This window comes from Phasianus colchicus, unplaced genomic scaffold, assembly GCF_987193195.1.
Source record: "Phasianus colchicus unplaced genomic scaffold, bPhaCol1.hap1.1 HAP1_SCAFFOLD_78, whole genome shotgun sequence".
In the NCBI taxonomy this organism is placed as follows: domain Eukaryota; kingdom Metazoa; phylum Chordata; class Aves; order Galliformes; family Phasianidae; genus Phasianus; species Phasianus colchicus.
In genome coordinates this window covers 251,648-264,625 of record NW_028325251.1, presented here as the reverse complement: position 1 = coordinate 264,625, position 12,978 = coordinate 251,648, and the positions used below count along the sequence as shown (strand labels likewise).

At 48.2% G+C, this 12,978-nt stretch overlaps 1 long non-coding RNA gene across 9 annotated transcripts; it reads right to left on the bottom strand.

The window, feature by feature from the left end:
* Positions 1–2,313: 2,313 nt before the first annotated feature.
* Positions 2,314–12,548, bottom strand: LOC149911613 (uncharacterized). 9 transcript variants are annotated; one of them, XR_016463127.1, is made up of 8 exons: positions 7,992–11,809; positions 7,857–7,923; positions 7,312–7,420; positions 6,924–7,111; positions 5,694–5,824; positions 5,240–5,394; positions 3,852–4,001; positions 2,314–2,605 (listed from the first exon to the last, which is right to left on the bottom strand). It is a non-coding gene; the product is annotated as an uncharacterized LOC149911613 (long non-coding RNA). The 9 variants fall into 9 exon arrangements; XR_016463128.1 differs by lacking the exon at positions 7,992–11,809 and adding an exon at positions 12,418–12,548 and having other exon boundaries at positions 5,694–7,111; XR_016463130.1 differs by having other exon boundaries at positions 5,694–7,111; positions 7,833–7,923.
* Positions 12,549–12,978: the final 430 nt, after the last annotated feature.

Sequence of the window (12,978 nt, the reverse complement as noted above, 5' to 3'; positions counted from 1 at the left end):
AACCCTAACCCTAACCCTAACCCTAACCCTAACCCTAACCCTAACCCTAACCCTAACCCTAACCCTAACCCTACCCTAACCCTAACCCTAACCCTAACCCTAACCCTAACCCTAACCCTAACCCTAACCCTAACCCTAACCCTAACCCTAACCCTAACCCTAACCCTAACCCTAACCCTAACCCTAACCCTAACCCTAACCCTAACCCTAACCCTAACCCTAACCCTAACCCTAACCCTAACCCTAACCCTAACCCTAACCCTAACCCTAACCCTAACCCTAACCCTAACCCTAACCCTACCCTAACCCTAACCCTAACCCTAACCCTAACCCTAACCCTAACCCTAACCCTAACCCTAACCCTAACCCTAACCCTAACCCTAACCCTACCCTAACCCTAACCCTAACCCTAACCCTAACCCTAACCCTAACCCTAACCCTAACCCTAACCCTACCCTCACCCTCACCCACCCTCACCCTCACCCTCGCCCTCGCCCTCACCCTCACCCTCGCCCTCGCCCTCGCCCTCACCCTGCCCTCACCCTAACCCTAACCTCACCCTACCCTCACCCTCCCCTCACCCTAACCCTAACCTCACCCTCCCCTCACCCTCACCCTGCCCTAACCCTACCCTCACCCAACCCCAACCCCAACCCCCGCCTCCATACCTACCTCTCAGACCTACCTCCAAGTGTGATCCAATTCGTGATTGTGACAAAGCAAGACACTCCACAGCATTAAATGACTCAGCAATAATACTTGTTAAAGCACTATTTTCACAGAATCATATGCACAGAAAGTATACCAGCAATTATACCTTGGGAAGTACATCAGGGTTACCCATATTCATTACAATTCCCAAACTTAGTTTATAGCCACAGCATTCATATATTCTGTACATGGCACAATACAGTTTACAGGTGCAGCATGACACAGATTGAATATGTGGCACAATGCAGTTTAGAATTGCAATACACACTTCCTCCATACAGCTTAACACACGTGGTTTACATACGCCAGATTAACCAGAGAAAGGTCTCAGAGCCTCCATACCCCATTAGTGACATTACATTTTCAAAAACATTATGTATTGCAATCCACCTCAAAAGCAGTTTAGATCTCAGCCCATCCAAAACAGAATGCAAGTCGCAGACTGGCCGGAAAGGAAGGCAAATGACCTCCAACGGCCCTTGGGTGTTGCTTAAGGGGTTGGGTTAGCCCTGCGGTACAAACAAACAAAGCAAAGCTAACCCAACCCCATAAGCAAAGCAAAGCTAAAGCCAATTTGGTTGATGCAAAATGACTGCAAAGCTACAGCCAGTTTGATTGAGATTAATTGACTGTACATGCTGAAATCAGCACAACTCTCAAAATGGCCACAATGGGGCACGAGTCTCAGACTGGCCGGGAAGGAACACGGATTGCCTCCAACAGGCCTTGAGCATTGGTTATGGGGTTGGGTTAGCCCTGCGCTAGAAACGAACAAAGCAAAGCTAACCCAACCCCATAAGCAAGGCAAAGCTGAAGCCAATTTGGTTTACATTAATTGAATGCAAAACTAAAGCCAATTTCGTTGATGCAAAATGACTGCAAAGCTAACACCAATTTGGTTGAGATAAATTGATTGCACACGCTCAAGTCAGCGCAACTCTCAAAATGGCCACAAAGGGGCACGAGTCTCAGACTGGCCGGGAAGGAACACGGATTGCCTCCAACAGGCCTTGAGCGTTGCTTATGGGGTTGGGTTAGCCCTGCGCTAGAAACGAACAAAGCAAAGCTAACCCAACCCCATAAGCAAGGCAAAGCTGAAGCCAATTTGGTTTACATTAATTGAATGCAAAACTAAAGCCAATTTCGTTGATGCAAAATGACTGCAAAGCTAACACCAATTTGGTTGAGATAAATTGATTGCACACGCTCAAGTCAGCGCAACTCTCAAAATGGCCACAAAGGGGCACGAGTCTCAGACTGGCCGGGAAGGAACACGGATTGCCTCCAACAGGCCTTGAGCATTGGTTATGGGGTTGGGTTAGCCCTGCGCTAGAAACGAACAAAGCAAAGCTAACCCAACCCCATAAGCAAGGCAAAGCTGAAGCCAATTTGGTTTACATTAATTGAATGCAAAACTAAAGCCAATTTGGTTGAATTAAATTGAATGCAAAGCCAATTTTTGGTTGATGCAAAATGACTGCAAAGCTAACACCAATTTGGTTGAGATAAATTGATTGCACACGCTCAAGTCAGCGCAACTCTCAAAATGGCCACAAAGGGGCACGAGTCTCACAGTGGCTGGGAAGGAACACAAATCGCATCGGAAGGAAGCGTTGGTTGGCCTGGGAGTAGAAGGGGGCTAAGGAAGGGTGTGTTGGATCGCTGTGCTGAGGCCAATGGGATGAACTATAATGAGACTGAGTGCCACGTCCCCACATTGCCTGCGATGATCTTGGGCGGTGGTAGGGGCTTGTGGCAGAGCGAAAGGAAGACTATGGAAAGGGAACGGACCGGGGGATGTGGGTAATGGCTCGACCGAACCGAGCTGGCGGTCAGTGTGGAAAGCCTGGAAAGTGCGGCAAGTCATCGACTGGGAGTACCGAAGGATCTTCACCTGTAATACAGAGAGACACGCTTTAGAAAGAGGAAGGCCGAGACGCAAACGACGCTCACCGTAAGCCCGCCCCCACAAAACATGGGAGCCAAACACTACTCTGACAAATTGAGTAATATTAGGGTTAGGAGTGTTTAACAGGGAAGCTGTAAGTGTTTTTGTTAGTATTACACAGAAGGTTACAGATGGGTTTAGTGCCCAATTCAAGGGTAGGTTCAGGGTTAGTTTGGACAGTTACTGCAGTTATCTACACAGTCATGGTTACAATTAGCACTGCATTTGGGGTTCAGAGCTCATTAGGATCAGGGTGAAGGTATTAGGGTTAGGTATATTGGGATTATGCTCAGAGTGACCGTTAGGGAAGGCTAAGGCAAAACCGAAAGGCAAGGAGAACACCCGAGAGAACACCAAAACAGAGGAGAAAGGCAAAGATGAAACACAATGGAAGGCAACAGCAAAGGCAAAGGGACGGCAAAGGCGTGGTAACGCCAAAGAGAAGGCCTCGGCAGAGGTCAGGCCCGAAGAGAAGGCTGCAGAGAACGCCAAAACAGAGAGCAAAGAGAACAACGCAGAGAAGGCCAAAATGGAGGGCGAGGTCCATGAGAACATTGCATGGAAGGCCAATGCAGAAGGTCAAGGGCGATGGCCAAAGAGAACACGGCAAGAAGGCCAAAACTGAAGGCCAAAGAGAACGCCGTAAGGGATGCCAAAACAAGAGGCCAAAGGGAACGTGGCAAAGAAGGCCAGGAGCAACGGCCAAAGAGAACGCAGCCAGGAACGCCAAAAATGAAGCCAATGAGAACGTCGCACGGAATGCCAGAGCAAGGGGCCAAAGAGGACGCTGTAGGGAATGCAAAAACAAGAGGCCAAAGAGAACGTGGCAAAGAAGGCCAAGGGCAATGGCCAAAGAGAACGCAGACGGGAACGCCAAAACTGAAGACCGAAGAGAACGTCGCAGGGAACGCCAGAACAGGAGGCCAAAGGGAACGTGGCAAAGAAGGCCGAGGACAATGGCCAAGAGAATGCCAGGGGGAACAACAAAATGGAAGGGCAAGAGAACACAACGGGGAAAGCCAGGACAAAGGGAAGGAGAACACCGCAGTGAAAGGCCAGAGGCAAGGAGAATGCGGGAAGAATAAGACAGGCAGCATTCGGGGCACCGTGAAATGTAGAAATGAGCTCTGGAAACCCTACCTTGGTCTCGCTAAGTAATGGGTGAACGCTGGTGGGCGTGCATTGCCCTTACCTGCTGGGCAGACGATTACCAGACGGCAAAGTAAAGTTCCGGGGCATCCCAGGAAATGCAGATTCTGGTCCCTTGCTGTTCCCATGAAGACCCGCTCATCTCTCCGTGCAGTTGTTACGGCACTCGGGAGGACCGCGGCTCTGCTGCCACCTGCTGAACACAATACAGTAATGAAGGCGCTGCCCCACATATATAGGGCTGCACCCGCCGCATGTTGCTCTAATGATGACACAAGGGAGCGTTAGGGATATAATTAATGCTATTTATACGTTTGAAGTTACAGTTAGTTTAACAACAGTATTCTGCTCTACAATTACAATTAAGGTTACTTTGACAGAAAATATGGGGCATTATTTTTATGTCAGCATTTAGGGTAAGGGACGTTTTTAACTTTGGGTTAAGGGTTTGGTTTACAGATACACTGCAGGTTAACATAATTATTGTGAGAACTCCCATTCAGCTGTGGGTTCGGGTCAAGGTTAACATGAACGCTGCCTCCCAGCCATTCCCAGAGTGCCAAAGGCAAAGGGAAGCAGAACTCCCATGGAAAGCCAAGGTAAATGCAAAGCAAACAGCCAAGGTTAAGGCAAGGGCAAAAAGCCAAGAGAGCACCCAATGGAATGCCAAGGTGAGGGCAAGGAGAACGCAACAGGAATGGCCAAAATATACAGCCAAAGAGACCACAGCAGGAAAGGCCAAGGGCAAAGGACAAGAGAACAAAGCAAGAAATACCGAAACGGAAGGCCAAGGGAACATGGCATGGAATGCCCAGGCGAGGGCTAAGAGAAAATGTGGCAGAAAGTGCCAAAATTGGAGGCCAAAGAGAACACGACAAAGAAGGCCAATGCAGAATGCGGCTGGAACGCCAAAACAGGAGGTCAAAGAGAATGCCGCAGGGAATGCCCAGGCGAGGGCCAAGAGAACATGGCAGGAAATGCCAAAACAGGAGGGCAAGAGAATGCTGTTGGGAACGCCAAAACCAAATGCTGAAGAGAATGTGGCATGGAACACAAAAACAGAAGGGCGAGGAAATGCCGAGGATGATGGCCACGAGAACACGGAAGGAAATGCCAAAACAGGAGGGCGAGAGAATGTGGCAGGGAATGCCAAAACTGAATGCTGAAGTGAATGCAGCAAAGAAAGCCAAGGGCAATAGCCAAGAGAATGTGGCATGGAACACAAAAACAGGAGGGCAAGAGAATGTAATAGGAACAGCCAAGGCAAAGGGAAGGAGAACAACGCAGTGAAAGGCCAGAGACAAGGAGAACACAGAAAGAAAAGGACAGGCAGCCTTTTGAGCACCATTAAGTGCAATAAGAGCTCTGGGAGCACCATGTTGTGCCATGCTATGGAATGGGTGAACACTGGTGGGTGTGCATTGCCCTTACCTGTTCAGCAGACAATTACCAGTCAGCAAAGTGAGGTCCCGAGGCATCCCAGGAAACGCAGACTTCAGTTCCTGGCTGTTCTCATGAAGACCCACGCACCTCCATGCAGTCGTTACAGCGCTCTGGAGCAGCTGCCACTCAGCTCTCCGCTGCCACTGTTGGATGCAACACAGTAATGAAGGCACTGCCCTGCATATGCGCCTCTTTCACAAACATGCGCTGTAGTGCTCCTTTCTCAGAGCAACGTGGCTACGCTCTCTGCACAGTGCTGCTTACCAGCAGCACTGCAGCTGGGAACAACAGACAAGGAGAAGGCTCAGGTACCCAACGTTTTTGCATTCGTCTTCACAGCCCTCACCTTTGGTTTTGTAGGTGGAGATTGAGGAAGCAATTCCAGTCCCACCAACCCCCCTCCCCATTCCACACTGTGATGGAAGATCAGGCTCTAAATCACCTGAGGACCCAAACATCCAGGAGTCCCTGCGTCCCGACGAGGTGGGTCCCAGAGTTCTGAGGGAATTTACCCCTGCAGTCACCGAGCCACTCTCAATGGTATTTGAGAAGTCATGGCAGTCAGGTGAAGTCCTTGGTGAGTAGAAAAAAGGCAACAGCGCACCTGTTATTACGGGTGTAATAGACAGATAGAAAGGATGACCCTAGGAACTACTAATATGTCAGTCTTGCCTCTTGCTGGGAACAAATCGCAGAACAGATCCTCCTGGAAGTCACTCTAAAGCACATGTTCCAGTGCATCACCACCTTCTGTGTGAAAAGCTTCCTCTTCATATCCAACCTAAACCTCCCCGTCTCAGTTTAAAACCATTTCCCCTTGTCCTATCACTATCCACCCTCACAAACAGCCGTTCCCCGTCCTGCTTATGCCCTCCCTTTCAGTATTGGAAGGTTGTGATGAGGTCTCTCTGGAGCTCTCTCCTCCAACCTAAACAATCCCGGTTCCCTCAACTTTTCTTCATAGGAGAGGTGCTCCAGCCTTCTGATCATCTCAGTGCCCTCCTCTGGACCCCCTCCAAAAGCTCCACGTCCTTCCTGCACCGGGGGGCCCCAGGCCTGGACGCAGTGCTGTAGATGGGGCCTCACAAGAGCTGAGCAGAGGCGGACGATCACCTCCCTCTCCCTGCTGGCCACCCCTCTTTTAATGCATCCCAGGATACAGTTGGTCTTCTGAGCTGCAAGCATGCTCTGCTGGCTCATGTCCAGCTTCTCATCTACCAGGATCTCCATGTCCTCCACAGGGCTGCTCTCAAGGGGTTCTATGCCCGGTTTGTACAAACATCTGGGATTGCCCCTTCATCAGTGACATAAACAGTGGGGTTAAGTGCACCCTAATGATGCTGAGCTATGGGGTGCAGTGACACACCAGAGGGACAGGATGCCATCCAGAGGGACCTCAACAGGCTGAGTAGTGAGCACAAATCCAAGTGCAGGGTCAGCATCTGGAATGAAGGAACACCCACCACCAAAATGTGCTGGGGGATGAAAGGACTGAGCGTAGTCCTGCCCCATAAGGCCTGGGGTACTGGTGGGTGGGAGCTGGACACAAACCAGCAATGGGCCCTTCCAGCCCAGAAAGCCAACCGCATCCTGGGCTGCATCCAAAGATGTGCGGCCAGCGGGTGAAGGGAGGTGATCCCTGTTCCTCTGCTCTGCGCTGGTGAGGCCTCACCTGGAGAGCTGCGTCCAGATGCAGAGTCCTCAGTGCAGGGAGACATGGAGCTGTGGGAGCACATCCAGAGCACAGCCACAAATATGAACCGAGGGATGGAACAGCTCTCCTATAAGGAGAGAGAGCTGGGGCTGTTCAACCTGGAGAAGTGAAGGCTCCAAGGTAACCTGGTAACAGCCTTTCAATACCTAAAGGAAAGAAAAGGAAAATTGAGGTTAGATATAAGGAAAATGTCTTCCACAGTGAGGGTGGTGAGGCAGTGGAACAGGTTGCCAGAGACATGGTGGATGCACTGTCCCTTTCAAGGCAAGGCTGGGTCAGGCTCTGAGCAACCTGCTCCAGCTGTGGACATTCATTGTGGGGGAGTTAGACCACATGGCAAACCTACCTGCACACAAGCAGTGCACCAACATGGGGCTCATGATTTTCCATTACCTGCTGCACAGATCTCACACCACTGATAAGAAAAGCCCAGGAAATCCTTAAACTCCACCGAGCTGAGAAATGAAATCAGAAGAGACGCAGACCGTAATTTAATACACCATAATGATGCATAGAATGCCCTTAAACTCTGCATGGGTGAAATTAACACATAGCACTGTGAATTACAGCCATAAAGTGGGACGATGTGGGAGCAGGCAAACTACGTTTGGAGCCTCAGATTAGAGATTACAAGGTGAGAAGCGTTGAAGAGAAAGCAACGCACATAGCAGATACAGCTGCTCTAATCCAGTTTGAGATTCCCCCAGAACAGCAGAGCTCACAGCTCTGAAATAAAGCAGGAATCCCACACCCCAAAGGAAGCAGTCTCCAGGTTCAGATGCTGTCCTTACAGCTACCACCCTTAAATGACATTAGGATCCCCCAAAGAGGGGATCACAGCCCTGAAATAAAAACAGAGCCACTCACCCCATTCCAAGGACCAACACTCACCCACACACTAAAGGAAGCAGTTTCCATGTACAGATGGCTGCCAGCCCTCCAACGTAGTCAGGAGACCCTAGAAAAGGGAGAGATCACAGCCCTAAAATAGGGAAGGGATCACCCACCCCATTGAGTAAGACTCACCCCACACTCTAAAGGAAGCACTCCCCAGGTTCAGATGCTGCCCCTGTGCTTCCCAGCCCTTAAATGGAGTCAGGGAGGGGTGGAGACTGGTTCTGCCCCACCCCACAGCCAAACTGCCCCCAGCTGTGCTTGCAGGGCTGCACCCCTCCCCAGGCGCTCTATCACAGCTTCAGGCTGTGCTCTTAAAGTGCTGATACAGCCACAGAGCAAAGGAAATGAATAACGTGAATGTCTACCAAGGGAGGCTGATGGATGACCTGTGATAGTCCTCACACTTTGATCCCAGGCTGTCCTCGGTGCTGGTTGGTGACTCTTCTAACAGACTGGGGAGCACGGATCTCAGTGCTGACACAGCAGATGCTGAGATCTGTGTGAGCAGCCCAGACAGCGAAGGCTGAAATCACAGCTGGGTATGCAGAGTGCTGTTTGCACACCTACAACTCCCAGTGACACACATCTGTCATTTAATGGCCCTGTGAATGGGAACTGTTGAGTCATAGCTTGAACTGTTTATGCCACTTCTTCATATCTTCTCCATGGTCATGTAGGTAATGCCACAAGGCAAAATGTGACATAGTCTTACTGTTGTCACTTGCTCAAGCAGGAGGACGTCTTCTTTTGATAGAAGAGACATTGGATGACACCAGCTGGGAGGAAACCAAGTTGATCAGGCCCTCCAGTAGGCTGTTTTGGGAATTCTGGTTCCCATTCGATGCATCTGTTACCACCTTGGATCCATCAGCATTAGGCACAGTTGACAGTTTGTCTATTATATCTTCTTGTTTGCTTTCCATTCTGTTCAGCTTTTCAGCTACTTCTGCAATGGCTGAAACACAAACTTGTAGAGGGTGTAAATGTAACTCAAAGTCTTGAAGTTTATTAATCAGTTCACTTATAAGGGGTCTTCTTTCTCCTCTGCCATACATTGCTGCAAATGTACTGGCATACCTTTCTGGTGCAGTCTTTGTGAATGTACACCACATCTGGTGTACACCTGACTCTCTCAGGATCATGCTCTTGGTCTGGCTCATCAGGAATGAAATCGGGACTATGTAGCATTTCCACCACAGCATATTCTCTCAAATAACGGACGCCTTTTTCTATATCAGCCCATTTCTTTTTCTCAGGCATCAGATCGTCTTTGAAGGGGTATCTTTCTTTTACAGCTAACAGCATCCTCTTCCAGAGGGTGAAGGCCTGGTTCTGGCATGTACTAATGCCTCTATCAATGGCTGATTCCCTAGCAATGCCACCCAGTTGGCGAGCTTCTCTCTATCTTATCTAGCCACACACTGTTGGCCCCACTGTCCCAGCATTGAAGTAACCAGGTGGCAATAGGCTCATTTGGGTGACATGAAAAGTCTTTTCTCAGACTTCGAATTTCATTCATTTTCAGAGATCGATCAACAATGGTAACAATATCTTGCTACCTCTTACTCTTTCAGGACTTCTTGTTGCCCTCATAGGCGTTGATGACCGTGGTCTTACTGAGGGCCCCTCCCCTGGACTCAGGGGTGCTTCCCCTGGATCTCAGAGCCACTCCTCTGGACCTCTTTGCTCCTCTTTCTTCTCTTCTAACTGAGTTGAGATTCATCTTGTTTTCCGTCCTCTCACAGGGGCAACTGACATCAGTTGTGGTGCCTCCTGTGGTTGATCAGGTTGGTCAGTTCCAATGCTCTCACCCTCCAGCTCGGCTCGGAGTCTGTCTTGTTTAATTATGAGAGCATTTAGTTCAGATTGGAGGGTGTCTCGGTTAGGATTGGATGGTGTCCCGTTCAGACGGGAGGGTGTTGAGTTTGGATTGCAGGGAGTCTCTTTCGATTCGGAGGGCATCTCATTGAGATTGGAGACTCCTTCTCTCAGCTTGGAGATCTTCCCCTTCGGCTTGGAGACTTTCTTTCTCAGTGTGGAGACACTCTTGCCAGGTTTTGAGATTCTCTCTCCTGGCTAGGAGACTCTCTTTCTCAACCTGGAGATTCTCTCTTTGAGATTGCAGGGAGTCTCTCTCGATTCAGAGGGCATCCTGTTCAGACTTGAGAATATCCCTCTCAGACCGGAGGGCATCTCTCTCAGATTGGAGATTCTCCCTCTCTGCTCAGAGTGTCTCCTGGAAACTCTCCATTTCAGTTTGGAGACTCTCTTGCTCATTTTCTACTGTCTCCCTGAGACTGTCCCTTTCAGCTCTCAGACACTCATGCTGAGCTATCAGAAATAGAAGTAAACATCACAAGAAGCTAGTAGTAGAGACAATGGCAAGACTGAAATGTTCACCATTGCATGGAACTTCTGATAGCAACAGAAAACCAAGCCTTACAAATGTGCAGTTCCTGTGCCACTCTTAAATGGTGATATTTGAAAAGTTCTACCTTACTTTAAGATGTTCTGGGTATCATTAAGTGTATGGGAACTGCTGAATCATGGCCTGAACCTCTGATTGACCACCTGAGACAAGCAATGTGTCAGCCACGGGAGCACAGGTGAAGGTAATTCACCTGTACTACTGGAAGGGGTGGAGTCTGTCTGCACCTCTCCTAGATCCCATTTAAGTGCTGACTGCCACTGAGGAAGGATCTTTTCCTGGAGATCGTTCCTTGTGGAAAATAGTGTGAGCCTACAACATTGGTAAGCATTTTCCATTTATTATCCTCTTGTAGCAATGATCTTACTTAGCCTAACTTTCCTGGATATTTCTTAATTATAACATCTGTATATTCATTGATAGTCTTTCCTAATGCTGGAAGTGAGGCACAGATCTTATGTTTCTCAGGGAGAATAAGGAGTTACAGCTGTATCCAAACCTACAATTGACTTTGGCTAATATAGGAAATATCCAAATAATTTTCTAGGACAGAATCTCTGATAAAGCAGGTTTTATTTGCAATTGCAATGGCAGGCCTCCTGCAAGCAGGAGAGCACATAGAAAACAGAGTTACATCTTTAATTCCCTATTCCCTGGCTTATCTCCTTCTCCCTAGTTCCTTATTGGCTGAGGTCTTTAGGTTCGCAATCTTCTTGATGCTTCACTAAACATTGGAAATACTAAACAAACATAAATTTTTGCTGCGTGAGTGTGAATCTGTAGTTAATTATTTCACACCTGATCATTATTCTGCAGATATCTGCTTGTCCTTCTTTCTACAAAGATAAGCTTGAAAGAAAGACAGGGGAGTATCTTGATGCCTGCCTGTCACATCCCAACTTCTCACAGAGTGAGACAGTCCGGCCTTGTGTAGAGGCCCTGGCTTCTTTGGTGTTTGCTAAATCTGTTTTTCTCTTGCTGGGAGTTTCTTATCCTAACAAAACAACTCTACAATATGTTTTCTAATCTCTAACACGCTCTAAGTCTCATTGTTTAGAACATTTAACAACTATTCCAGTTTTGCAAGAAAGAATTAATCACATAATTCAGTAAAAAATGTTTCTAAAACGTGCTGCTAACATACATAATATTTTACTTCTAATTTTACTTCTTCTTATTTCTAAGGATAAGTTACAGAATACAACATTCCATTCCCACAGCTAGTAAAATTCCTCCTACAATGTATGTATGAATTAATTCATTTCAGAGAGAGATTTCAAAGAAAAACAGTATATTTTATGGAATGATATTACTTCAAAGCTACATCAGTTACTTTAGTCACCTGTTGTGTAACACCGTAAATAAAAACAATACCCCATCTGCAGGGCAAAATTGGGATTAGGTGAAAATTGGACAGGTTTTGGAGCCGTTTCAACATTTTTTCCTTGATTTTTTCCAGCTCCGGGAATGAGAAGAAGCTCTAAAGGAGCTAGAAGCCTCTCTGGATAAACTAAAAGAGGTGCAGTAATTTAAGGATGCTTATTTCCTTAAGTGCCATTTAACTTCGTGTTTGTTAACTGAAGCCATCATATGTTTGCCAGCTTTAATGCTTTTTTCTTTGAAGTACTTGAAATATGGAATTGGAAGTTTATCAGATTGCTTTAATACTGAAGCTGACAGGAGCTGTCAGTGCTTCTGGAGCCCAGTTCTATGTAGCTGTCTGTGATGGGTGCACCGAGCAGCTGTTCAGACAGACACACAGCCATAACCTAGCCTTCTGCCTTGCTTCCTCAGGTTTTCTGTGTTATTTCATCTAGAATCCTGCTAGTTTTCTTTTGTTGTTTTTCTTTCATCTATTGCTTTGCTTTGCTATGCTGTATAAGAAGTGTTGAATCCCAGCCTGAACCACTGATTGAGCACCTGAGGAAAGGACCCGGTCAGCCCTGGGAGCACAGGTGAACGCAATGCAGCTCCGTGGCTGGAAGGGGTGGAGCCTGGCTGCCCCTCTCAGAGCTCGTTTAAGGGCTGATTGCCACGGGGGAAGGGTTTCTTTCTGGAAGTTTCTCCACTCCGGAGTCAGTTCTGTGGGTGTAAATCCTTGGAGATGGTGAGCAGTCCTTTTCTTACCTTTGTAATATACTCCCATTCCACTGGTGTTTCTGCCGTTACTTATGTTATGGCTTTCTTTCTTATTTGCTTTTTTTTTGTGTGTGTGTTCTGTCACACACGGCCGGACCGGGCCGTGCTGCGCCGCTCCGGGGGGGGTGGGGGGGGCGCCGCGGCCGGGCGGCTCCGGGGGGGTGGGGGGGGCGCCGCGGCCGGGCTGGGCTTCTTTATGTACATTTCTTTATGTACTGATACGTTGCTGCAGCTGCCCTTCCGTATTGTCGTTGCTTTTTTTGTTAAAGAATATTAACACGTTATGGAGACGATAAGGGTCTGGAGCAGCTCCCCTACAAAGACAGGCTGAGGGAGTTGGGCTTGTTCAGCCTGGAGAAAAGAAGGCTGCGGGGTGAGCTCATTGCAGCCTTTCAGTACCTAAAGGGAGCCTACAAACAGGAGGGGAATCAACTCTTTGAAAGGGTAGATAACAGCAGCACAAGGGGAAATGGTTTGAAGTTGAGGGAGAGAAGATTCAGGTTGGATGTCAGGGGGAAGTTCTTTACAGAGAGAGCAGTGAGGTGCTGG